The 25,384-nt window shown below is 46.7% G+C and overlaps 1 protein-coding gene across 2 annotated transcripts in view; it reads right to left on the bottom strand.

Moving 5' to 3' along the window:
* sepsecs (Sep (O-phosphoserine) tRNA:Sec (selenocysteine) tRNA synthase) overlaps positions 1 to 25,384 on the bottom strand; it is a 110,174-nt gene that overhangs the window by 83,838 nt on the left and 952 nt on the right. Inside the window, exon 1 of one of the 2 annotated variants that reach the window (XM_055638121.1) lies at positions 5,358 to 5,756. The exons of the other annotated variant lie outside the window; for it this stretch is intronic. The gene's annotated coding sequence lies outside the window, so the exon portion shown is untranslated. Of the gene's footprint in view, positions 1 to 5,357; positions 5,757 to 25,384 lie in introns of those variants that run through there. 2 annotated transcript variants of the gene reach the window in all.

Genomic DNA, 25,384 nt, shown 5'->3' with positions numbered 1-25,384 from the left:
CATATGTTTACTATTCTCAAGCTTGTTTAATTTTCATTGATTATTGCCTAATTACCATGAATATTCAAAATAATGTAATATACTCAACTAATACAGGTGAAATGTTCTTTTGACTGACAGATGACCTTCCTGAAATTTCCATGAGAGGATTCCCAAAATGAAAGCTAATTAATCACTAATGGGCCTGTCCCACTTAGGCGATTTTTTTCGGCGACTGTCATAGTCGTAGTAAGTCGGCGAAAAACCGGAGACTGGACCCCCCCTACGACAATGTCTACAACAACCTACCACTTAGACGACGTCAAGCTACCAACAACCGGCGACCCATTAGGACGCCCACCTACGACAACCTACGTCCACCCGCGACAAGGTACGACCCAGTCGGGGACAACTGAAGACATTTAAGTCGCGGGTACCTGTCGCCGGTTGAAGTAGGTAGTCGCCAATAGAATTCACCAGTCAGCTCCGGCGACAACCTACGTCACCTGCCGACAACCTACGTCATCCTGGCGACAACCTACGACAGCACCTACGACAGCACCTACGACAGAAGTCGTGCTACGCTCATTGGCGTCAAGCCAACTGTCGCCGACTGTCAGCGAAAGGTTTTGAACATTTCAAAATCCAGCGGCGACCAGAAAAATGCTACAATTCTTTGGGCGACTGAGGATACTACTCACGACCATACATGCGACACGCCGGCGACAGCCTAGTCGCTTGTAGTCGCCTAAAAAATCTCCTAAGTGGGACAGGTCCATAAGTATTGAAATGTATCCCGTGACTTGCAGTTTATTGAATGGGAAGTGACATACTTATTAGTCAATGTTTTTTTTCTTTTATTTATTCAATTGAAAATGTCGGTCTCTTTCTGAAAATTCTTACCTACAATAATTAACCAAATGAGTTGTTTTAATTGTTTAATTGTGAACCCCAAGATGTGAAGCTGGAGGCATGTGAAAGCAAAAATTTGTAAAATGACGTAAAAAGACAAACTGTTGGTCTAACATGGATTTAACATAGACTAACTGTTGGACTAACATGGACAGTCAACATGGATTTATGCCTGGAAGGTTATGTTTGACTAATCTTCTTGAATTTTTTGAAGAGGTTACTAGGGAAATTGATGAGAGTAAAGCAGTGGATGTTGTCTATATGGACTTCAGTAAGGCCTTTGACAATGTTCCACATGGAAGGTTGGTTAAGACGGTTCAATTGTTGGGTATTAATAGTGGAGTAGCAAGATGGATTCAACAGTGGCTGAATGGGAGATACCAGAGAGTAATGGTGGATAAGTGTTTGTCAAGTTGGAGGCCGGTGACTAGTGGGGTGCCTCAGGGATCTGTGTTGGGTCCACTCTTGTTTGTCATATACATCAATGATCTGGATGATGGTGTGCTAAATTGGATTAGTAAGTACGCAGATGATACTAAGATAGGTGGTGTTGTGGATAATGAAGTAGATTTTCAAAGTCTACGGAGAGATTTAGGCCATTTGGAAGAGTGGGCTGAAAGATGGCAGATGGAGTTTAATGCTGATAAGTGTGAGGTGCTACATCTTGGCAGGACAAATCAAAATATGACGTACATGGTAAATGGTAGCGAATTGAGGAATACAGTTGAACAGAGGGATCTAAGAATAACAGTGCATAGTTCCTTGAAGGTGGAATCTCATGTAGATAGGGTGGTAAAGAAAGCTTTTGGTGTGCTGGCCTTTATAAATCAGAGCATTGAGTATAGAAGTTGGGATGTAATGTTAAAATTGTATAAGGCATTGGTGAGTCCAATTCTGGAGTATGGTGTACAATTCTGGTTGCCAAATTATAGGAAAGATGTCAACAAAATAGAGAGAGTACAGAGGAGATTTACTAGAATGTTGCCTGGGTTTCAGCACCTAAGTTACAGAGAAAGGTTGAACAAGATAGTTCTTTATTCTTTGGAGCACAGAAGGTTAAGGGGGGGACTTGATAGAGATCTTTAAAATTATGAGAGGGATAGACAGAGTTGACGTGGATAAGCTTTTTCCATTGAGAGTAGGGAAGATTCAAACAAGAGGACATGATTTGAGATTTAAGAGACAAAAATGTAGGCGCAACATAAGGGGGAACTTCTTTACTCAGAGAGTGGTAGCTGTGTGGAATGAGCTTACAGTGGAAGTGGTGAAGGCAGGTTCGTTTTTATCATTTAAAAATAAATTGGATAGGTATATAGATAGAAACTCAAACAGGTCTCACTCCCCACCAACATCCTCAGGACTTTTTACAGGGGCAAGGTGGAGTCTGTACTCATGTACTGCATGAACACGTGGTGCTCCAACTGTAACAGCTCAGACAGGAAGTCTCTGCAGAGGGTAGTGAGGGGAGCAGAGGGGATCATTGGCGTCTCGCTACCCTCGGTACAAGAACTGTTCCAGAGCCGCTGCCTGAAAAAAGCACTGAGCATAGCAAAGGACAGACTGCACCCCCTCCACACACATCTGGATCTCCTGCCATCAGGAGAGAGATACCGTAGCATCAAAGCCCGGACAACCAGATTGCTAAACAGCTTCCTTCCACAGGCTGTGAGGCAGCTAAACAGTCACTCCACCTGATTCTGCTGTTTTTGCACTGACAAGTTAATAACTGGCACTGAGTAATAACTCTGGCACTGGCTCAGGCCACTTAAATCAGCTGCCCTTGACATTTTATGACTGTTTTTACTTGTATATTAATGTTTCTGTTTTTACCTGCACTTTTTTTTTTTAACTATTCGTACTGTTTTATCAGGAACTGGATTGTTTTTTGTTTTTTTTTAATCATTTTTATTTTATGTGTGAAATGTTTAAGTTTTTATGTGCGATGCTCTGGTATTCCCTAGGAAACGTCTTATCATTTTGCACTGCACAACTGTTGCTTTGCAAAATGACAATAAAGGATGATAATAATAATATATGAATGGGAAAGGAATGGAGGATTATGGTCTGAGTGCAGGTAGGTGGGACTACGTGAGAGTAAGTGTTCGGCACAGACTAGAAGGGCCGAGATGGCCTGTTTCCATGCTGTAATTGTTATATGGTTATAAGGTTATAATTCAGCAGGTCAGGCAGCATCTCTGGAAAATGTGGATAGGTGATGTTTCCGACTCGTGGTCTGAAGAAGGGTCCCAACCTGAAATGTCACCTATTCATGTTCTCCAGATGGTGTCCGGCCTGCTGAGTTACTCCAGTACTTTGTGTATTTTTTTTGTAAACCTGCATCTGCAGTTCCTTGGTTCCCACTATAGACTTGTTTGCGGTACAGGTTTGATAGCTGTGGTCCAGGAAGCACTATGAATAATAGTGCATCTTGTCACTGGCACATACTTAATTACAATGCAACATTGGTGGAGGGAGTGTGTAGAGGTCCAGAGGTGTAGAGGCGTTGTTCTAGATGATTAATTAATCAAAAGATACAGCATGAAATCCCTTTGCGCCCAACGTGTCCATGCCAACCATCAATCACCCATTCCAACTAGTTCTGTGTTGTTATCCCACATTTGCATCCACCCCCTACACTCTAGGGGAAATTTACAGAGGCCAATTAACCTACAAACCCACGTGTCTTTGGGATATGGGAGAAAACCAGAGCACCCCAAGAAAACCCATAAGCTCACAGGGAGAATGTGCAAAATGCCACACAGACTGTGCCCAAGGCCAGGATCGAACACAGGTTTTGGATGCTGTGACGCAGCAGCTCAACTAACTGCATCACTATACCTGCTCTGATCTTCAATTTGTTCATGCTGCATCAATTCAGGCAATAACAAATATTCTATTATCCTCCAGCTATGTTGTGAAAGGGATGAGAAGATTCTGGGAGTGAGGAGATGATTCACCAGCTGCAAGGTACTTGCTAATGTTATAGTCACAATGTTAATGTAGTTGGTCTTGTTACAGTTCTATGACTGTTGTTAATGCATTAATGGTGCAGTAACTTCAAGCGAGGCTCACTCAAACTCAAAAGCTGCAGCCTGATTTGCTTCAATCAGCCAAACGATTTGCAAGAGAAATGTGACGCGTTTATTTGCTCATTTACAAACTAAACCTTGGAAAGAAAGTTCAATCTTATCTATCTCAGACTAAATATTTATCAAAATAATGCATTAATTATGGTCCCCTTTTCAACTGAAAAATACTGTTATTCCATTTGGTATAATTGTTGGAGATTTAAAAAATAAAAAATATTGGTGGAGAGAAAGAGTTAATAATTTTGGGAAAGGATCTCCCATTATAAAAAAGCTCATATTACAGGTATCGGAATATATAACTCCTGATATTCCTACGTTTAATTGTGTTCCACTTACTATGGGGTTAACCTGCTGATTAATTGTTTTATTAAACAATTAAAAGTAATGAAAATAAGGAAAGAAATGTTACGGCAAATGTTCCTTGTGATATGACTTTCACCACACTAATATTTCGGAATGGAAATGTTTTATGGGCCGAAGTTAAAAACAAAACATTTCTATGCATATAACACTGTAAATCTGCCGGGCCGATCAATTATTGTAATATTTGTAGAAACAAGGATTTGTAGATTCTGCTTTACACAAAAGACATAAAGTGCTGGAGTAGCTCAGCATTTGGGATATTGTAGGGAAGTTGGGGTGAAGAAGAAAAAAAGCAAAGATCTATGATCTTTGAAAAAAAAAAGGGCAATAGGGGGTGATAGGCATATGGTTGGACAATGGACAGAGATGGGGGAAAACAAGAGGTATGAGACAAAAGTATTGAAGAGATGCGAATTGTTAAATCAAAGGAATGTAGATGGGGAGTGGAAAAGTTACACGAATGTGACATTTGCGATGGGTAGGTAGACAATGCTGGATTTTAATGAACCTTGGCGATGTTGCAGTGTTGTCGAAGCATCATCGGCAACTTTGTGTACAAGTGGAAAGTCATCCTAGGGTGTGAGTCGCGCGCACAGTGTAATAATTGTCTGCAACAGGAACATTTCTGCTGAACTGCGCTCCCAAGCCCGGGCAGCTCGTAGGCCGAGAGAGACCTCGGAGGTAGCGTAGCCCGGCGGGAAACCTTGCAACTCACTCATGCACTCACGCACGGACCCAACTCGGTGGATGAAACACGCCGCCTTTACTTTCGCATTAAGCTATGCATTTTATTACAAAATATAAATAGGTCCTGACACTATGAAGCCTGATATAAAAAAATAAACGATTGCACTCTGCGTTTACAGGCAGAGGTTAACCCCGGAAGAGAAATGTACAGACTTCACACGCATAACAGCAGGCAGGCAGGCAGGCAGCAAACACTATCCGAGACCTGCCCAATATATTTATCCAACAGCACACAGTGGATTGCCATGTTGCCCGCTCGCTTCTCACCAGTTTGTGCGTTCGACTTTGCTGAAGACGCCTCTCGATCCCTTCGGGAAAGACCGCCTCCTGCGCTAGAAGGATCGATCACATTGCCGCAGGCATCGTTTGCACAAGGGAAGTGCAGTATTATAATCGCCTTTAGGACGAATGCAGGGTTGCTGAGGCGGGCCGGGGTTGTACTTCAGCGTTTTATTTCCTAAAAAGCTGTAGGATACTGACCCACCATCCTATAACAAAACTAATGCACGTCCCGGCGTGGATTATTTGCGAATTGAGACCAGAGGCTTGGTCAAATCACAACATTGCATCAAGTGTGATAGACACAAAAAGGCGGAGTAAACTCAGCGGGTCAGGCAGCATCTCTGGAGAGAAGGAATAGATGACGTTACGGGTCGAGACCCTTCTTCAGACTCAGAGACAGGGGAGCGAGGAATGAGAGATACAGACGGTGCTTCGGCCAAATTAATGGAAGATATTGCAAAAAGCAACGATAATCAAGGAAATGTGGAGCCCACAACAATCCATTGTTGGCTGTGGGTTCGGTGATTCCCACAACCAACAATGGACCATTTCTTTCTAACCTTTTCTCCAGAGATAATACTGCCTGTCCTGCTGAGATACTGCTTTTCGTGTCTATGTGCAGTTTAAACCAGCAAGTTCCAGCATAGTTCCTCCCTAGGTACACAAAAATGCTGTTGAAACTCAGCGGGTGCAGCTCGTGTTTGCTCGCTGAATTTCATCAAAAGTAAGGCATTATTGACTTACTTTTGATGAAATTCAGCGAGCAAACGCGATAATTCCCGATATTTTGGACCTTTAAATCTCCACGGCAAATGAACTTCGGCCGTTTTTCTTCAGTTCCCTCTTGATTTTCGATCTTTTTTTTCCCAGCATCTTGCGGTTCACGACTTAGCACTTAAAATAGTTCAACAAATCCGCCCCTACGGGTGTGAATGTGCGTGTTTCCCCTTACTAACGTCAAGTATGTCCTCCAGTTAAATTTTGTCACGTGAGGGGGGATCTACGCTCAAACCTTTGGTGAAATCACCCTATCAGTAAATAGCAAATTCAGGGAAATGACTAGAAGATTCGGCCCGGAGAGTTGCCTATTTCCTTCACTCCATGACTGCACCCGCTGGTGCATTTTTGTTTCCGCATCTGCAGTTCCTTCTTATGTCAAGTGTTGACCTAAAATGGACACAATCAGAGAATTCAGGATGAATAGGATTGGGAGAGTTGATGACCAGGTGCATTTTCGCATTATGTTGTTGAGAAATAACAGGCAAATAAGAACTGGGGTAGTGTGGTAGAAACGTATAAAAATAGGTGTAGGAATAGGCCATTCCACCCTTCGAGCCAGCACCACCATTCGTTATGAACATGCCTGATCATCTAAAATCAGTACCCCATTCCTGCTTTTTTTCCCCATATCCTTTGATTCCCATAGTCCTAAGAGCTAAATCTCTCTTCAAAACATCCAGTGAATTGGCCTTCGCTGCCTTCTGTGGCAGAGAATTCCAGATTCACAACTCTCTGGGTGAATTTTTTTTCCCTCATCTCAGTCTTAAATGGCCTACCCCTTATTCTTGGTTGTGGACTACCCCAACTTCGGAAACATTTTTGTAGGCATCTAGCCTGTCTAATCCTTTAAGAATTTTATATGTTTCGATGAGTCCCTCTCATCTAAATCTCAGTGAATTAGCCCAGTCGACCCATTCTTTCATCATATGTCAGTCCCGCCATCCCGGGAATTAACCTGGTGAACATACGCTGCATCCCTCAAATAGCAATAATGTCCTTCCTCAAATTAGGAGACCAAAATTGCACACAATACAGAAAGTGTGGTCTCTCAGCTGGGGCCTGTACAATTGCAGTAGAACCTCCTTGCTCCTAAACACAAATCCTCTCGCAATGAAGGCCAACATGCCATTAGCTTTCTTCACTGCCCGCTGTACCTGCATGCTTACTTTCAGATAGCTAATATTTCAGGTGGAAGACCCAATGTTCACTTAGCTTCTCATGAATGCAATGTGACATACTGAGTGTTTCTTACATTTTCTGGGGTTTTTTAAATTTTGGATTTCCAGCATTTGTATTTTTTTTTAATATTCAGGAACCTAATTTGAATTGTAATAAATGCAACATAAATTTGGATGACCTCAAGAGCAAAAAATGTAGGAAATAAGCAGGTGTATTAATGTCCAGTAGCCTCAAAATATGAATAGTTTGCCAGCAGATAATCTAAAGTAGGTCATACTTATGGTGGCATTTTGGGTAGCTACAAAACCCTCCCTTCTTCCCTCACCCCACCCTTTCCTTCCCCCTCTCTCCACTGTGTCCCCTCCAATTTGCTCCTCTCCTTCCACCTTCATTTCTTCCAAAGATTCTATAGCGATTTCTTCTTCCAGCTTCACAATCCACAACAGTTAAATACTTTTGTCTCACACCTTTTTTTTCCATCTCTGGCCTTTGTCCAACCATCTGTTATCACTCCCCCGCTCCTCATCAACCTATTATCTGCAGGCTTTGTCCTGCCTCACCTCTTTTTGCTGCTTTCTCTTCCCCCACCCCCCCCCCCCCCCCCCCCCCCCCAAATCCGTGCGACAAAGGGTCCTGACCCAAAACTTCACCCATCCATGTTCACCAGAGATGCTGCCTGACCTGCAAAGTTATTCCAGCACTTTGTGTTGTTTTGTGTAGCATTACACACTTGGAAGTAGGGGGCCTTCATACTAAATAGTGCAGAGATCATGCCTGAAAGGATAGGATCGCTCTGCACTCTTGATTCAACACAATTTCTGCGACTGGACAAACATCCTGTAAGGTAGGGCAGTCAACAGGCAGCAAATAATCAGATGCTGTTAAAACATTCAAATTAAAATATTTTACCTTAGACAAAAACATTGTTGCTTCATTTAAATTGCATAAACTAAAAAAATAATAAGAGTGATTAATGATGGACCACACTGATATTGAGTTGGGCAAAACACAGTGTTGGAGGAACTCAGCAGTGTCATGGGGCTTTCTCACGGGGCGACTTGACGCAAGAGGTAACCAGAGTTGAACATCGTGGGAACCTCGTACGATAACCGTACGGCATCGTGGACCACCATGGCACTAACGACAGGTACTCGTGTAACTTGTTGACTCGGGAGAAAATTCAAGCAAGCTTGAATTTCTCCAAGAGTGACTTGTACACTTGTGGTTGAACATTGAAACATTATATGGACGTAGTGGCCAGTGCGATATCCGTAATAACTCTTGCGTTTACCGTGGGAACTCCTGCGAACGGTGAACCCGGAAGCTGGACAGAGGGGACAGAAGGTGAGTAAAAAAGGTGGTCTCAATATCGCCAATTGAACATATGTCCATCGAGAAAAGCTCAAAGAAAGGGGGTAAAGCATGTCAGAAAGGTTTTAGCCATGTAGGAAAATGAGGAGGAAACGCAGCAAGAGAGACAGGTGGAGAGGCAACAGGAGATGCCACAGATAACACTGCCTGTGGGCTCCTTGAAGCAGGGAGAGGGTGAGCAAGGTGGATTTCAGATTGCCTCCTCAGTAGCCGTTGTAGGAATAGCCTCAACAAACGCGTATATAAAGGGAAGATGGCAGAAGGTAAGGCCATATAACTTCACCAGGGAACAAGAGGGTGAACTTGTAGAATGGTACCAATTCAACGAAATTCTTTACGATAAATCCAGAGAGGATTACAGAAACAGGGAGAAAAAACGGAACCTGCTGGAGACGAAGGCTGCGGAGTATCCCGGGTGCTCATGCGAGTATATATAACGATATATTAGTACATCAACAGGAAAACCATTTAATGTTATCCATGATTTAAAAACATACATTGCTATTGATGTAAAAGTGCTGTTTTTGCAGTTAACTTAAACTTCTCTTATAAGTGTGTCTGTGCCCTGCAGCTGCAAAGTAAAAAAGTCGCAGACAGCTTTTACACGCTCTGTGTTTGAAGTTGGAATCATGTCTCCAAGAGCCATAAAATAAATTATGCATGAGGGCAGGCAATTTTCACTTGTAATGCTTGTCTTAAAAAAGTCTATCTGTATTTACAAACTTGTGCTCAGGTATCCAAGAAGCACAAGAAATACCACATTAAATGCGGAGGGCAGGCTCTTAAACAGGCCTCTATTTACAGCGCGTCAATGAAAAACACCACCATCCTGTACTCGAAACTACTTAGTACAGGCATGTCTCCAAATGAACCAATTCAACCAAGGGAGGATATTTATAATGTGTGGAAAAAAAAGTGACATAATTTGTGCCACATGATGATTTAACAACACTTCACAGTTCACAATGTTCATTCAAGATTTAACGGGAAAGCTCGGGAGACGGACAAGTTACTCGCACAAATAACGAGAACCAAGGGGAGGGAGGAGGGACCATTGGGGCAAAAAAAGGGTTACTTGTAAGATTGTTGGCATCGTTTACATTGCGAATCTTTGTATGCCTAGGCATGCAAAACAAAGCATCTCTGTGTGACAATAATAGTATCTCATCCCATCTCTTCTTCAGACTGATGGAGGAGGAGGAAAGCTGGAAAAGAGGATGGGGCAAGTGATAGGTGGCTGCATTTGATGGGAGGAGGGTTTGATTGGAAGATGGGCAGAGGTAGCTACAAAGGCTAGAGGGGAAAAGGAGACAAAAGGGAGGTACGGAGAGAGGAGTGAAATGTAAAGTCGATGGAAGGATATGGGTGTGAGGGGATGGGAGATAAAAGGAAAACGGGGGACGGATGGGAGGCGTGGGGGATGAGTTTACTGAGAAGGGGAAAGGAGCAGGGTGACCAGAATGGTTGGAAAAATGTGTGGAAGGGCTAGTGGTTGGGAGGGGAGGGGAGAGAGAGAGATAGGGGGTCAGGAGAGAGGGATGTTATTTGAAATTGGAGAATTCCATTGAGTTTGCAGAATGCCCAAGTGGAATACGAGGTACGGTCCTTCGAGTTCACATATGCACTTACTCTGGCAGTGAAAGAGGTTAAGGACAGAAAGGGAAGGTGCGAATGGGACAGTAAGGTTGGTATTGGAGTGGCTGGTGTGGAGCTGGAGGCCAAGTCCATCTGATCACTCAGCTCACCACAACTGAGCTCTGCCTCTGGACGTGTTCAGTCCAGCACCAGATAAAGGTGCTGTCCATCTCACCTGTACCTCCATTGTGGATGTTGGACTTTATCAATAGATCTGATGCACGACAATGCTGAAAACCACACTCTGCATGCATCCCCTTTGTTCTATCAATTGTATTGAAGTTTGACTTGATTGTATTTATGTACAGTATTTTGGTCTGATTGCAAAGCTTTTCACTATACTGTACTTCGGTACATGTGACAATAATAAGCCTAAACCTAAAAGGATATGCTGGCACACTGCAACTGTTATCTATGGAATATTTGGCTAATTATCAACTTAATCTGCTCCAATGACTTTCTCTTCACAATATTTAATTGGAGGAAATATTTGGTCATCTAAAATCAGAAGCACAAGAGGGATTAACCAAACGAATGGTCACATGTAATTGGAAGTTGGTGTATTCAAGTACAGGTAATGACAAAAATATTACTGATACATGACAGGACATTCTTAAATCTTAAATATATAATTTCTATTTCTCATTTCATCATTAATCCGGAGTTCCCCAGACAGGTTTGGAAAAGAAGAATGACGTAATCACAAAAATGTATCTATCTGTGGATGTTTGAATACTGTACCAAGGAGAAATTCTAAAAATAGACAAGAAACCAGATTGGTAGATACACCAACAGAAAACTCAATGTTCATTTAGGAGTGTTCTGCAATTGCTTATTAATATTTATCTCAGAAAGGAATTCACATTATAATGGGATTTTGTATCTTGCAAGATAACAATTTCTTTGTGGTTAAATCAAAATGAATTATGATGAGCTTTTGGAAGCAGTGTAATAATAAATCTATTATCAGAAGGTAGTTTTCCACAAACGTACTAACAATAAATGTGCAACTCCTTTCAAAAGCCTTTCTGAATATGATTCTCAAATGTCAATCAAGTAAAACATACTTTATTTATATATTTAAAAAATACTAAAGGTAGTAATGCAGAACATTCAAGTTAACATTATCATAACAAGCATTTATTTCTTATTACTCACCATTCGTGTCTCATGTGTTATCATTCATTTTTAATCTTGAATAAATTGTTCATGCACTTTTAACCCAGATTTCTACTAACATGGTGGGAGGATCCTAAACCATGATGTGCATAGAAGTGCAAACTACAGTGCTGCTGGAGCACAGCTGCAGAGATTTGGGTTCACTTCTGAACATGGGTATTATTGGTGTGAAGTTTGCACATTCTGTTATCACCTGAGTTTACTCCAGGCCATAAGTGGGAAAGACACTGATACGTGTGCTCATTGAGGCTGCAATGACTTAGTAGGCCAAATAGTTTCCTTCTGAATCAATAGGAATTTTTTTCAATGAAGCTGTGATATTCTACCATGTGGCCTGTATGACAAATTTTACAGGGATAGGTTTAGGTTTATTAATGCATTTTGACGGTCTCAAGAACGACAACTGTAGTTTTAAACTGATCTTTATTCGAAAGCGGTTTTCAATACACAGGTTCTCTAGACACGTTGTGCGAAAACAAGCAGCCCCTCCCGAGTCACGTGACCGCGGCTTCGGAACGCCAGGTATGATACCTGTGTGCGCCAGCAGGCGCCGCTACATGCCCCCCCCCCCCCCCCCCCCAGAATCCGCGGTACGGAAACGCACGGATAACCGGACGGTTCGACCGGAATGCGTAGTCCGAGGTCGCATAACAGTAGGGACTGGCAAAACAAAACCGGAGGGATGCGAAGAACGCGAACGAGCGTAACAAAGGGGACCGGAAAAACATGACCGGGGGTAACAGGTGCAGAGGGCGGTAAAACGGCCAGTGGACGACCTCTACGCCGCGGAGTAGCCACTGTAACTGGGCTATCCTCGTCGACGTGTGCTGCCTTAAGGCGGCTCATGGAGACGAACTCCTCCTTGTCACCCATGTCCAATGTAAACGTCGAGGCACCAGTACTCAGCACCCTGTACGGACCCTCGTACACCCGCTGTAACGGCGAGCGGTGAGCATCTCTACGGAGAAAAACATAAGCACAATCCCGTAACATAGTAGGCACACGCACTGCAGACGAACCATGCCGGGAAGTGGGAACTGGGACCAAAGCGCCTGCTCGCGAAGGTCACCTAACAACGCCGAAGCCGGGACCCAGGGGACAGGCAGGAAATCCCCGGGAACTCGCAAACCCGATCCGTAAACCAGCTCGGTTGTGGAGGCGTTGACGTCCTACTTAGGCGTGGTCCTGATGCCCAGGAGAACCCAAGGCAACTGGTCGACCCAATCTGGGCCGGTGAGTCAGGCTTTCAACGCCAACTTGATGTGCCTGTGGAAACACTCAACCAAACCGTTGGACTCTGGGTGATACGCTGTGGTCTGATGCAGCTTCACGCCATACAGCTGCGCCATACCACTCCACAGGGAGGACGTGAACTGGGCCCCACGATCGGTAGTGATATCGGAGGGAACCCCGAAACGAGCGATCCAATTTGAGACAATGGCCCTCGCGCATGCCTCAACGGAGGTATCCGTTAACGGTATCGCCTCCGCACCGCTGGTAAACCTGTCTACAAAATCCTGTACGGGCAGGCGCACATCTCTCTGTACCTTGGAAATCTGGCATGGAATGCAGGAACGGGCCCATGCTGCGACCTGCTTCCTCAACCCATGCCAGACGAACTTCGCCGTGACCAAGGCAGAGGTGGCGTGAATGGACGGGTGCGCTAGGCTTAGGATAGTGTCGAAAATCCGACGCCGCCAAGCAACCGGAACAATGGGACGGGCTTTGCCCGTGGAGATATCGCAAAGGACTCGCACGTTGGCGGCGCTGCAAGGCACCTTAGCCAGCTTGAGACCTGATTCAGCATTGCGGTAAACTTCCATACTGGCATCTGCCTGTTGGGCAGCAACCAGCTCTTCATAATCTATGCCTAGATTTAGCGCTGAAACTTCGAGCAGCGTGGGACGGGACAACGCGTCAGCCACAACGTTCAGCTTCCCTGCCACATGCCGAATATCGGACGTGAATTCAGAAATGTAGGCGAGGTGCCGTTGTTGTCTGGCAGATCAGGGGTCAGATACCTTGGTCAATGCGAATGTGAGTGGCTTGTGGTCTGTGAAAGCGGGCCCTCCAGGAAATAACGAAAATGGCGGATCACTAGGCAGAGTGCCAGGAGCTCCCGGTCGAAAGCACTATACTTAACTTTGGTGGCTGAAAAATGCCAGCAGTACCCAGCGACTACCTACGCGTTGTTCGAGGACGGCGCCTACCGCGATGTCGGAAGCGTCCTCAGTGAGGGCCATTTGGGCTGACGCCCTAGGGTGTTCTAGCATAGTGGCATTGTCCAATGCAGTCTTAGCCCCCTCGAACGCCTTCTGCGCCTCCTTGGACCAGACCAGGTCCTTAGGCTTACCGGCCAGGCATTGGAACAACGGCCACATGATGGCGGCGGCTGAGGGACGAATCGGTGGAATGGAAATTTACCATCTCTATAAACTCCTGTAGACCATGAAAGGGGCCTCGGGAAGCAACAGGTAGCGTCGACCTTCTCGGGCAGCGGCTGCGCGCCGTGGCAGATAATGCTGTGACCCAAGAATGAAATGGAACGCAATCCGAACTGGCACTTCGTAGGGTTGATCACCAACCCGTGTTTGCGCAGCCGTTCGAAAAGCAGGTGGAGATGCTTGATGTGCTCTGCCTGCGAGCTGCTGGCCACCAGAATATCATTGAGGTAGATGATTATGAACGGCAAACCCTGACCGACCTGATCCATTAACCTTTGGAATGCCTGAGCGGCGTTCTTCAGGTCAAAAGGCATTCTGAGCCATTCGAAAAGGCCAAAAGGGGTGATGGTGGCCATCTTAGGGACGTCGTTGGGATGGACCGGAATTTGATTATACCCGCGAATAAGGTCGACCTTCGAGAAGAAGGTTGCGCCTTCCAGATGGGCCGAGAAATCCTGGATGTTCAGGACTGTGGTTACCTGCTGTGGTTACCGCGTTCAAACGCCTGTAATCACCGCAAGGTCTCCAACCCCCGGACACTCTGGGCACCATGTGCAGAGGGGAAGCCCAAGGGCTGTCCGACCGTCGGGCAATCCCCATGTCCTCCATAAGCTGGAACTCGTCTTGTGCGATGCACAGTTTATCGGGTGGGAGGCGGCGGTGGACCCTTGGTGGGAATATGGTGGACCACACCACGCTGGGGCATGGCCCCGTCATACCGGGGTGTGAGCAACCCTGGGAAGTCGGCGAGCAGGGCTGTGAAAGGTTGCTGGATCTCAGCTTCCTCGTCGAGTTGCTGTAGGGGCGTGGACGGGCTGCGCGGCTTGGCAGGGCCCAGGTCCGACACAGGGACCATGCATCTGCCTCGCACATCGATTAACAGGGAGAACGCGCGCGAGAAGTCAGCCCCCAGGATCGGTTGGGCGACGTCTACAAAGATAAACTTCCACTTGAACGGGCGGGAGTCGAAATTTAAGTCCAGAGTCCGCATACCGTAAGCGCGAATGTCGCTCCCGTTAACAGCCGAGAGGACGGGTCCTACCTTACCGGCGCGAATATCGCGGGCGCTCGGAGGCAGGATGCTGGCATGGGCACCGGAAACGGTGGCCGGAATGGTGATCGCAGACGTAGAGGCGTTCGTTTGGGCCGATCGCGTTCGCCTCTATGGACGATCGGCCGAGGCATTTCCCTGGTACGAGCAGGGGCTCTGACATCTACAGGCTTCGGGCCCGTATCGTTGATGGTAGTAACGTCATTGACGTTGACTGTAGACCACTGGTAGTGGCGATGCTTCTTCGGCGCTGGGCTGGGCTTCTTCTTCCTCCCGATGTCGGTTCGGCTGCACCCGCTCAGTGACCAGGGGACGGGCGAAAGCAAACGCGTCCCGCCGTCTGTGTGCCCACAGTTCATCAGCTCTCTCCGCTAGTTGTTGGGGGTCTCTGAAATTGGCTCTGGCGAGCATTAGTTGGACTTCGTCAGACATCTGCTCCAGGAACGCCTGTTTGAAAAGCAGACATGGGCGGTGCCCGTCCATCAGGGCTAAAATCTTCACCATGGTTGGATGGCTGCCGATAGCCGACACTGTCCATGTGCAGCAGCCTCGCTGCCCTGTCTCTGCGGCTGAGACCGTAAGCGTTGAACAGCAGGGCCTTCAGCCCTTCGTATTTGCTGAGTGGGTCCCTGATGTAGGGCAACAGCCTCGAGGCACAGTCCTGCGGCAAAGCCCCCACCACATGGAAATACATTGTGTCGTCCACTACGATGCGATGGAGGGGAAACTGTGCCTCAACGTGGACGAACCACACCTGAGGTTGGTCAAGCCAAAACGATGGCAATTTAAAGGCTGGTGAGCCCTGCCGCGTGCTGGCTGATTCTGCATAATTCTCTTGTCCAACGACGGCTAGACAGGTCGGGGTCACCAATTTGGCGGTCTCAAGAACGACAACTGTAGTTTTAAACTGATCTTTATTCGAAAGTTCGGTTTTCAGTATACAGGTTCTCTAGACACGTCTGGCCACATCGGTGGTCAGTGCTGAACTGCCACGCGAAAGCAAAACCGCGCGAAAACAAGCAACCCCTCCCGAGTCACGTGACCGCGGCTTCCAAACGCCGGGTTCGATACCTGCGTGCTCCACTACAGCATTGTACTAATGTACAGTAAAAAGCTGTTTTGCATACTATCAAATAGATTAGGTATACCATTAACAGATACAATCAGTTTAAACTCGTGCAATAGATAGAACAAAGGAGAAGACACAGAGCGCAGAATATAGTTCTCATCATTGTAGCACATTAGTTCCATAGACAAAGTCCAATGTCGTCAATGGGGTAAAAGGTGAATTGAACAGCACCCTCGCTTACGGAAGGACATTCAGAATCCTGATAACGGCGGGGAAGAAGCTATTCCTGAGTAGGGTGGTGCACACTTTCAAGCTTCTGCACCTTTTGCTGGATGGGAGCAGGTAGACAAAATGCATGGGGTGAGACAAGTCATTACGTTGGCTGCTTTTCCGAGGCAGTGTGGTGTAGATGGAGTAAATGGTAGAGAACATTTCCCACCAGAAACCAAGCAAGGTCTTTTTACTTGTTTGAAAGTCATTTGGCCAAAATACTGCCTATGAATCTTCAGGGGGGAAATTAGAGAGGTAGACTCAGGGAACTATCTGTCTCCTTTTCCTGCAAGGCTTTTTTTAATGCAAATACCCATCCTCGGATTATAATAGTAAGATTAAACGAGAACTTACCAGTTTGAAGTTTGATCTGTATTTTATGAGGAGTTACGATGTGGGATTACGTGAAGAACCCGTTCAGCACGCATGCACGGCATACTTCAAAGCAGCGGTGTGGAATCACAGATAGACACAGTTATTGAAGTAAACATAGTAAAGATAAGGAGACATCAGTTTATAAATTTGACCCATATTATTGATGGTAGGAGAGGAGGGCACGTAATCCCTCATCGTAACTCCTCATAAAATACAGATCAAACTTCAAACTGGTAAGTTCTCATTTAATCTTACTATTTTACTTCGGAGTCACGTGAGTGATTCCGTGTTAGATTTCAAAGCTCTGTGATTTCAAACTGTGTAGCAGTTATTATTACATCACTGCCGAAGTCTTTGAGCGAGGAAGTGTGTTATCGTAACCAACCAATAAATCTGTTTGTAGAAAAACACAATGGTATTTTTTAACAATAACAACAAAGAGATTAAATTGCTCTGAAGAAGGGATTCGGCCCGAAACATTGCCTATTTCCTTCGCTCCATAGATGCTGCTGCACCCGCTGAGTTTCTCCAGCTTTTTTGTGTACCTTAGATTAAATTGCTCCCCTGGGCTTAAATTAAATATTTGCAGTCTGTAAAATCTTTACTGCAAATAAAACAGGTTTTGCCAACGGCTTATTATAAAATTTCTGAACGGTCTTTCCCCCCACCATCCTGCTGTAGCCAGGATGTGGTTTATAGGCACGTCCATTCTTTTAGCCGTCGACGTGGATGCTGCCCGGTGGAATGAAATTTGTACATGTTAGTGTTTATCCCAGCAGCTTTTAGCACCTGCTTGAGCCATCTCGAAATGGCTCGTCACCCAACCATAAGGTTTTTTATGACTGACCCACAAGGCTTTTCATCTCCCTCGAATATTTTGGTTGTGTCTATGTAGGATAGTAGGGTCATGGCACATAACCGTGTTTCTGGCGGGTAAGCCCGGAATTCCACGACTGGATTAGGTGTTCCTGGTCTGCTCCGTTTGATCATTCCCTGGATAACAGCACGGCCCGAGCTAACCTGAAGAGAGGCATCAGAGAGGCCAAATCAAACTACAGGAGGAAGATAGAGGACCACCTGGACAGTAATAACAGCAGGCAGGTGTGGCAGGGGATCCAGTATCTCACCAACTATAAGACCAACCTTGGAGCTGTTGAAGGTGACGCCTCGCTGGCAGAGCAGCTGAACCTCTTCTTTGCTCGCTTTGAAGTGGAGCCACCCGAGACAGCCACATCACAGCACATGGTCCACAGCAGCCTAAACCTCAAGATAGAGGAGCATGAGGTGAGGCGCACGCTGCGGGCCATAAATCCAAGGAAGGCTACTGGACCTGACGGCGTCTCTGGACGCGTGTTGAAGGACTGCGCAGACCAGCTGGCTGGAGTCTGGACGAGGATTTTTAACCAGTCTCTGGCCCAGTCCACTGTTCCACCCTGTCTGAAGTCCTCCACCATAGTCCCCTTGCCCAAAAACACCAACATCTCCAGCCTCAACGACTACCGGCCAGTCGCACTCACACCAGTGGTGATGAAGTGTTTTGAAAAACTGGTCCGGGGTCATATCACATCACTCCTGCCCCGAAGCTTTGACCCCCACCAGTTTGCGTACAGAGCAAATAGATCTACAGAGGACGCTGTAGCCACAGCTCTCCATGCTGCACTGTCTCACCTGGAGCAGCGGGGGAGCTACGTGCGGATGCTCTTTGTGGACTACAGCTCTGCTTTTAATACCATCCTTCCCCACAAACTGGTGGACAAACTGGGGGACTTGGGACTTCCACACTCCACCTGCATGTGGATAAATAGCTTCCTGTCGGGTCGCAGCCAGAGAGTCAGAGTGGGCCATCATACATCCACGGCCCTCAGCCTCAGTACCGGCTCTCCACAGGGCTGCGTACTGAGCCCCCTGCTCTACACCATCTACACACATGACTGCACCCCCGCCCACCACAGCAACACCATTGTCAAATTTGCGGATTACACTACGGTGGTGGGACTCATCTCCGGGGGGGGACGAGTACGCCTACCGGGATGAGGCGGAGCAGCTGACAGTGTGGTGTGAAGAAAATAACCTGCTCCTCAACACCTTAAAGACAAAGGAATTAATAATAGACTTTAGGAAGAATAAAACGGACATGGTACCATTGACTATCAGAGGGGACTGTGTGGAGAGGGTGGTGGATTTCCGCTTCCTGGGAATCCATATTGAGGAGGACCTGACGTGGAGCGTGAACACCACTGCGCTGCTGAAAAAGGTCCAGCAGAGACTGCACTTCCTGAGGGTGCTCAGGAAGAATAACATCACTCAGAGACTGCTGCTGTCCTTTTATCGGTGCTCCATTGAGAGCATCCTAACATACTGTGTATGCGTGTGGTACACCAGCTGCACAGCGGCTCAGAGGAAAGCGCTCCAGAGGGCCATTGACAACGCCCAGAGGATTGTCGGCTGCCCTCTCCTTATCTTGGAGGACTTACACAGTTCCCGTTGCACCAAAAAATCCCAGAGCATCATAAAGGACATTTCCCACCCCGGACACTCCCCGTTTGAACTGTTGCCATCAGGCAGACGGTACAGATCTACAAGGACAAGGACGAACAGACTAAAAAACAGTTTTTACCCCACTGCTATAAAAGCACTAAATGTAGCCGCCAAGGAACGCAGGGGCGAGACATACTAAGGGAATGTGGTACACTGTGAAATCGACAGAAGGATGGAGGGTTGGGTGTTTATGCGTGCTATTTTCGTGATATTTATTTTAGTTGTTTATCTTTTAATATTTTATCTTCTATGTATCGTTAGCTTTTAGAAATGTTTGAATGGTGCACTGACTGGCTGACATTTTTTAATTTTGTTGTACATGGTTCATGTTACAATGACAATAAAGAAACTATTCTATTCTAACGACAGAGATCTGGTCTGGAGTTGTGAGCATGCTGTCCAGTCACAATAGGTGTGGTGACTGGACCCTCTGTGCAGATACAAGTGCCATCAACATGAGTGTTTTGAGCATAGATGGTTCCAGGTTGAGGGATCTGGCTGGTGGCCATCCCCTGAGGTATGTCAGGACCACACTGACATCCCATATATGGGTGTACCTTGGTCTAGGGGGTTAGAGTTGTAAATACCCTTCATTAGTTTGACCACCAGCTGGTGGGACCCCATGGCCTGTTGTCCTGGAGCTGGTTTTAAATAGACAGGCAGGGCAATTCTAGCTGTGTTGATGGCTCTGTAGCTGAGTCCTTCATCGTGGTGAAGGTTCGCCAGAAATTCCAGTACGTTGGTAACTGTAGCGGTTGAGTAGGTGGTCCCTGTATCCAAGCAGTACTTCTCCCATTTTTTGATGCTGGACAAGTGCTGTTTTTTAGTGGATGTTCGGAGGGATGCTGACATGGTGTCGACGGTTTGTTATGATAATCCCAGTCCCAGAAGTGGTTTGTGCAGAATCTGCAACCCAGGAGTTTGATTTTTTCATGGCATGGGTGGCTTGTGCCCGACACTGGGTGTTAATAACTCTGGGTCACCGGGGAATACCATCGGAGTTTCAACAACCATGTCATGGAGTATTGGGAACCATGGCTGTGTAGGCCAGTCGGGTACTATCAAAATACCTGAAGCAGAGTCCATTTGTGCTGTGCGTAGTCCCCGACTGATGAGGCAGAAGGGAGGAAATGCACAGAAGAATTTCCCCAATCCAGCGCGAACGCATCTACCGCTGCTGCCTCAGGGTCTGGTTCCCAAGCGACATACATAGGTACCTGGTGATTTAGCCTTGATGCAAATAAATCGATATCTGGCGTGCCATATTGCTTGATAACTTTTGTGAAAAATGTTTTGGGGTTTTTAACATTCATTCGATGTTGTCATTAAATTTACGTGACCTGGTGTCTGCCACTGTATTTAGCTTACCTGGCAGGTAAGTTACTGATAGCCAAATATGTCTTTGGACACACCATTACCAAATTGTGTTGACCAACTTGTCGCATGATACCGATTTTATGCCGCCCATATGGTTAATGTAGACCACCACCGTAGTATTATCTATTTATGGGTCCTTTTCACAATGGCAGGCTGTGACTAGTGGGGTACTGCAAGGCTCAATGCTGGGACCCCAGCTATTTACAATATATATTAATGATCTGGATGAGGGAATTTAAGGCAATATCTCCAAGTTTGCGGACGACACTAAGCTGGGGGGGCAGTGTTAGCTGTGAGGAGGATGCTAGGAGACTGCAAGGTGACTTGGATAGGCTGGGTGAGTGGGCAAATGTTTGGCAGGTGCAGTATAATGTGGATAAATGTGAGGTTACCATTTTGGTGGCAAAAACGGGAAAGCAGACTATTATCTAAATGGTGGCCGATTGGGAAAGGGGGAGATGCAGCGAGACCTGGGTGTCATGGTACACCAGTCGTTGAAGGTAGGCATGCAGGTGCAGCAGGCAGTAAAGAAAGCGAATGGTATGTTAGCTTTCATTGCAAAAGGATTTGAGTATAAGAGCAGGGAGGTTCTACTGCAGTTGTACATGGTCTTGGTGAGACCACACCTGGAGTATTGCGTACAGTTTTTGGTCTCCAAATCTGAGGAAGGACATTATTGCCATAGAGGGAGTGCAGAGAAGGTTCACCAGACTGATTCCTGGGATGTCAGGACTGTCTTATGAAGAAAGACTGGATAGACTTGGTTTATACTCTCTAGAATTTAAGAGATTGAGAGGGGATCTTATAGAAACTTACAAAATTCTTAAGGGGTTGGACAGGCTAGATGCAGGAAGATTGTTCCCGATGTTGGGGAAGTCCAGGACAAGGGGTCACAGCTTAACGATCAGGGGGAAATCCTTTAAAACCGAGATAAGAACTTTTTTCACACAGAGAGTGGTGAGTCTCTGGAACTCTCTGCCACAGAGGGTAGTTGAGGCCAGTTCATTGGCTATATTTAAGAGGGAGTTAGATGTGGCCCTTGTGGCTAAGGGGATCAGGGGGTATGGAAAGAAGGCAGGTACGGGATACTGAGTTGGATGATCAGCCATGATCATATTGAATGGCGGTGCAGGCTCGAAGGGCCGAATGGCCTACTCCTACACCTAATTTCTATGTTTCTATAACCGTACATGCAAGTGATGCATATTTATGCATATGCTTTTAAACCATAAAAGTCACCCAACATCTCTAGATAATTAATGCCCAGTGTAAGTGGTAACGAGGATTTTGGGTTAGTCCATCTACTACTTGTGCTGGATATAGAGTTAGTTGCTCCCCAGCCTTGAGCACTGGCATCTGTTTGGATAACTGACGTAGAGTTAGTGATGATAATAGGCTGAAACCATGTCAAACTTTTTTGCCCACCACTGTAGTTCTGATATTACTTCAGTGGGTAACTTCATGAAACGATCATAATGACCTGTATGTCATTTTTGGTACAAAGGTCCGAATTATGTAGCTGGAAATGCTGCTACCATTTTCCCAACTACTCTGTTACTTGTCGAGTAGTTGGTAGTTTGTTGACCATTAAATTGTTGCATGATTGTGCCAATTCAACTATTTTGTCTCTTGGCAATGTTACAGTCACGTAGACTGAATTAATTGTGAAGCCCAAGTAGTCCATGATAGTGGATGGCTTCAACTTAGATTTAACTGTTTGGTAGCTGAACAGCTAACATAGTCAATTTCATGGTCTTGCCTACCATTTAGGATATCATCAAGATATGCCATGACAATGTTTTTGTCTTCTGAATATTGCCAGAGTTGGTTTTAGTGTCTTGGTGATACTCTTGGCTGATGTGAACCCATTGGGTAATGCTTTAAACTGCTATAGCTGCCCCATCCAGGTAAATTTCAGGTATCTGCGATGATCCTTGTGAATGGTACTAAATAGTAAACATCTTTAAGATGAATGCTTGCCATGAAGTATCCTTTGGAATTTAGTTGTTTGGCAGTAACAACCGGTTTCATTTTGAAATGTATATACTTAACAAACATATTTAGTGAAGTTAAGTCAATGATGATGCGACATCCACCATCTTTTTTGGGTTTAGTGAATATATTTGATACGAATTGCAAGGGTTCAGGTTTTCCCATGATACCCTTTGTAATTATTCTCACCAGTTCAGCTTGTCCCTCGTGTTTCTTTAACAGAGAGGGGAAAAATACCCTCTGGGGTGAATGTTGACCTGGTGGCAATTTTTCTAGTATGAATTGTATTTGTATTCACTAATGCCATTGAGTATATACTGATCACTCGTGATAGACTCCCACTCCCGATTAAGATGGCGGACTGCGGGGGTGATGCGCCGTTGTGTATGGCTGCTCCTCCTGCAGTCCGTCCTTTCTCCCTTTTTTATTTTTATTTTTAGTCCTGTCCGTGGGAAATTTTAATTAGTCTTCTTTATATGGTGGAGGGGGGGGGGGGGGAAGGGGGGAAGGGGGAAACTGTTTAAAATTCCCAGTCCTACCTGGTCGGAGAAGCGGTTTTCTTCCGAACCGCTTCTTCGTCCTCTCTGTGCAGCCTACCATCAAGCTGGAGCAGCGCTGGAGCGGCGTTTCCTGCCGGGACTTCGCCGGCGGTGCAGATGCTGGGACACCAACACCAACGCGGAGCGGGCAATGCCACCGGGTCGCCTTCGGGTAAGCTCCGGAGCACTGGGAACATCGCTGAGCTGCGGCTGCAGAGCGTTGGGGGGGCGGCACTGGATTTCAACACCGCGGGGCCTGGTGTCCGAGTTCGCCAGTGTCAGAGGTCCGGCCAGCGCGGCCTGAGGACTTTGGACATTGCAGTCTTCAGGGAGGAAGCGGCCGCTTCAGTCCAGGCCGCTGAAGAATCGTTCACCCGACGCCGATGATCCAGCTTCGCGGCAGAGGGCCTGAGAACATCGAGTTGGCTGAGGAGGCCACATATAGACCCCGACCTCGGGTGGACTATGAGGGGGAGAACTGGATATTTTTAGTGCCTTCCCTCACAGTGAATTCTGCTGTGGGGGGACGTTTCTTGTTGATTTCTATAGTGTTCTGTTCTGTGTCTTTTTTCTTTTTTCTCTTTTTTTGTTTTTTATGGATTTATTGACATTTGATCTGTTCAATTAATTTAATCAATCTCTGTAAAGCACTTTCGTTCAAATACTGGTTTTGTTGAAAAGTGCTATATAAATAAAGATTATTATTATTATTATTTTTATTATTATGTGTTAGTATTACTCTATATACTGGTAGGAACCAGACCCACCTCCCTCCATGGTTATGGGTATTCTTCTGTTTCCTGCTGGTCCAACGAGTGTTGCACGTCGTCTGACGTGGCGGTGACGTTGGGGGGTGGCACATTTTCCATGGGGTCCGCTCTGGGCTCTGGTCTAAAGAAGACTTTCGGTGATAGAATGCGGACCCCGAGCTTTCATCAGTCCGATATGGTAGACGTTGGCTGATGGACGCGATGGGGTGCTGCTGCGTAGGAATTACTGTTTTTGGTTTGCTCGTCCCGGCCCTGCCCTCATGAGCTGAAAGTTTTGTAAAACCTCTTGCATGTCCTTCATATGCTTTGTGAGGTTTTTGCCAAAGAGCAGTGGGTCTGGCTCAGTGGCTGGGGTATGCACAACCCCGCAATGTAGGATTTATGGCAGGTCTTATGACTTGTTTACGAAGGTTGTGGTCATCTCCGTATTTGTCCACGGAACGAGGAGAAACGATGTGATGGCTGACGTCAGGCTTTTAACGGCCTCCTGTACGTGGGGTTTCCACGTAGCTGTCCACCACACCTAGCAGCTCTTCCTGTTCCTGCACCCCTTGCATACTCCCGAGATCTTCAGCCATTGCCCCTGTTCTTGACCAGCCCAGTCCTGGTCACCAAAGCTATCCTCTGGAAAGGAGGAAGCAATGGACAGTGCACAAGGCACTGTGGAGGGAGTGCCTGACCCCCCCCTCTGCGAGAGCGCCCCTCCTGGGGTGCACCTCGCTGGAGCTCCTGCTCCAAGAGCCGCTCCAAGCGGCTCAGGCGGCTGTCTCTCCCCCGCCTGGGTGGAGAGACGTCCCCGTCCGATAAGTCGGAGCCACCGGCCGGACGCCTCATCCGTGGCGGTACTTCCAGCCCGGTAAGCGGTCCTACTGGCTTGTTGCTGCCCCCGCGAGATGGAACGCTCCTCCGTGGAGTCGAGCGGCGGCAGGTCTGTTCAGGCGGCTGTCTTTCCCCCCGTGCGGGTGGAAAGGTGTCCCGTCCGATAAGTCGGAGCCACCGGCCGGACGCCTCTTCCGTGGTGGTACTTTCAGCCCGCAGCTCAGGCGTTAGCGGGGCTGGGCTCGGCACGGCGTTGGGATAGCGGAGCGCCGGGTAAGTGATCCTACCGCCTTGATGCTGCCCCCCCCCAGATGGAACGCTCCTCCGTGGAGTCGAGCAGGGGGCAGGTCTGTTCTGTTGTGCCCCCACCCCCCCAGATGGAACGCTGCTCCGTGGAGTCGAGCGGGGGACAGGGTTGTTCTAGAGCCTTTCTTCTCTGCCTGAAAGCATAAGGCTCCCTGTGAAAGAAAAATCCGACGTTAGCTTACCTGACGGTCCATTCTTTCACCTCCATAGCTGGAGCGCCTTTACTCCCGCTGTGCCGCTGTTGCTCTGCTGGACATAATGCTGCGCATGCGTGCTGAGCGGGTTCTTCACGGAATCACTCACGTGATTCCGATGTAA

Source organism: Leucoraja erinacea, chromosome 1 (genome assembly GCF_028641065.1).
Source record: "Leucoraja erinacea ecotype New England chromosome 1, Leri_hhj_1, whole genome shotgun sequence".
NCBI classification, from domain to species: domain Eukaryota; kingdom Metazoa; phylum Chordata; class Chondrichthyes; order Rajiformes; family Rajidae; genus Leucoraja; species Leucoraja erinaceus.
The sequence above is the reverse complement of the archived record's forward strand: the minus strand, read 5'-3'. Positions and strand labels throughout refer to the sequence as shown.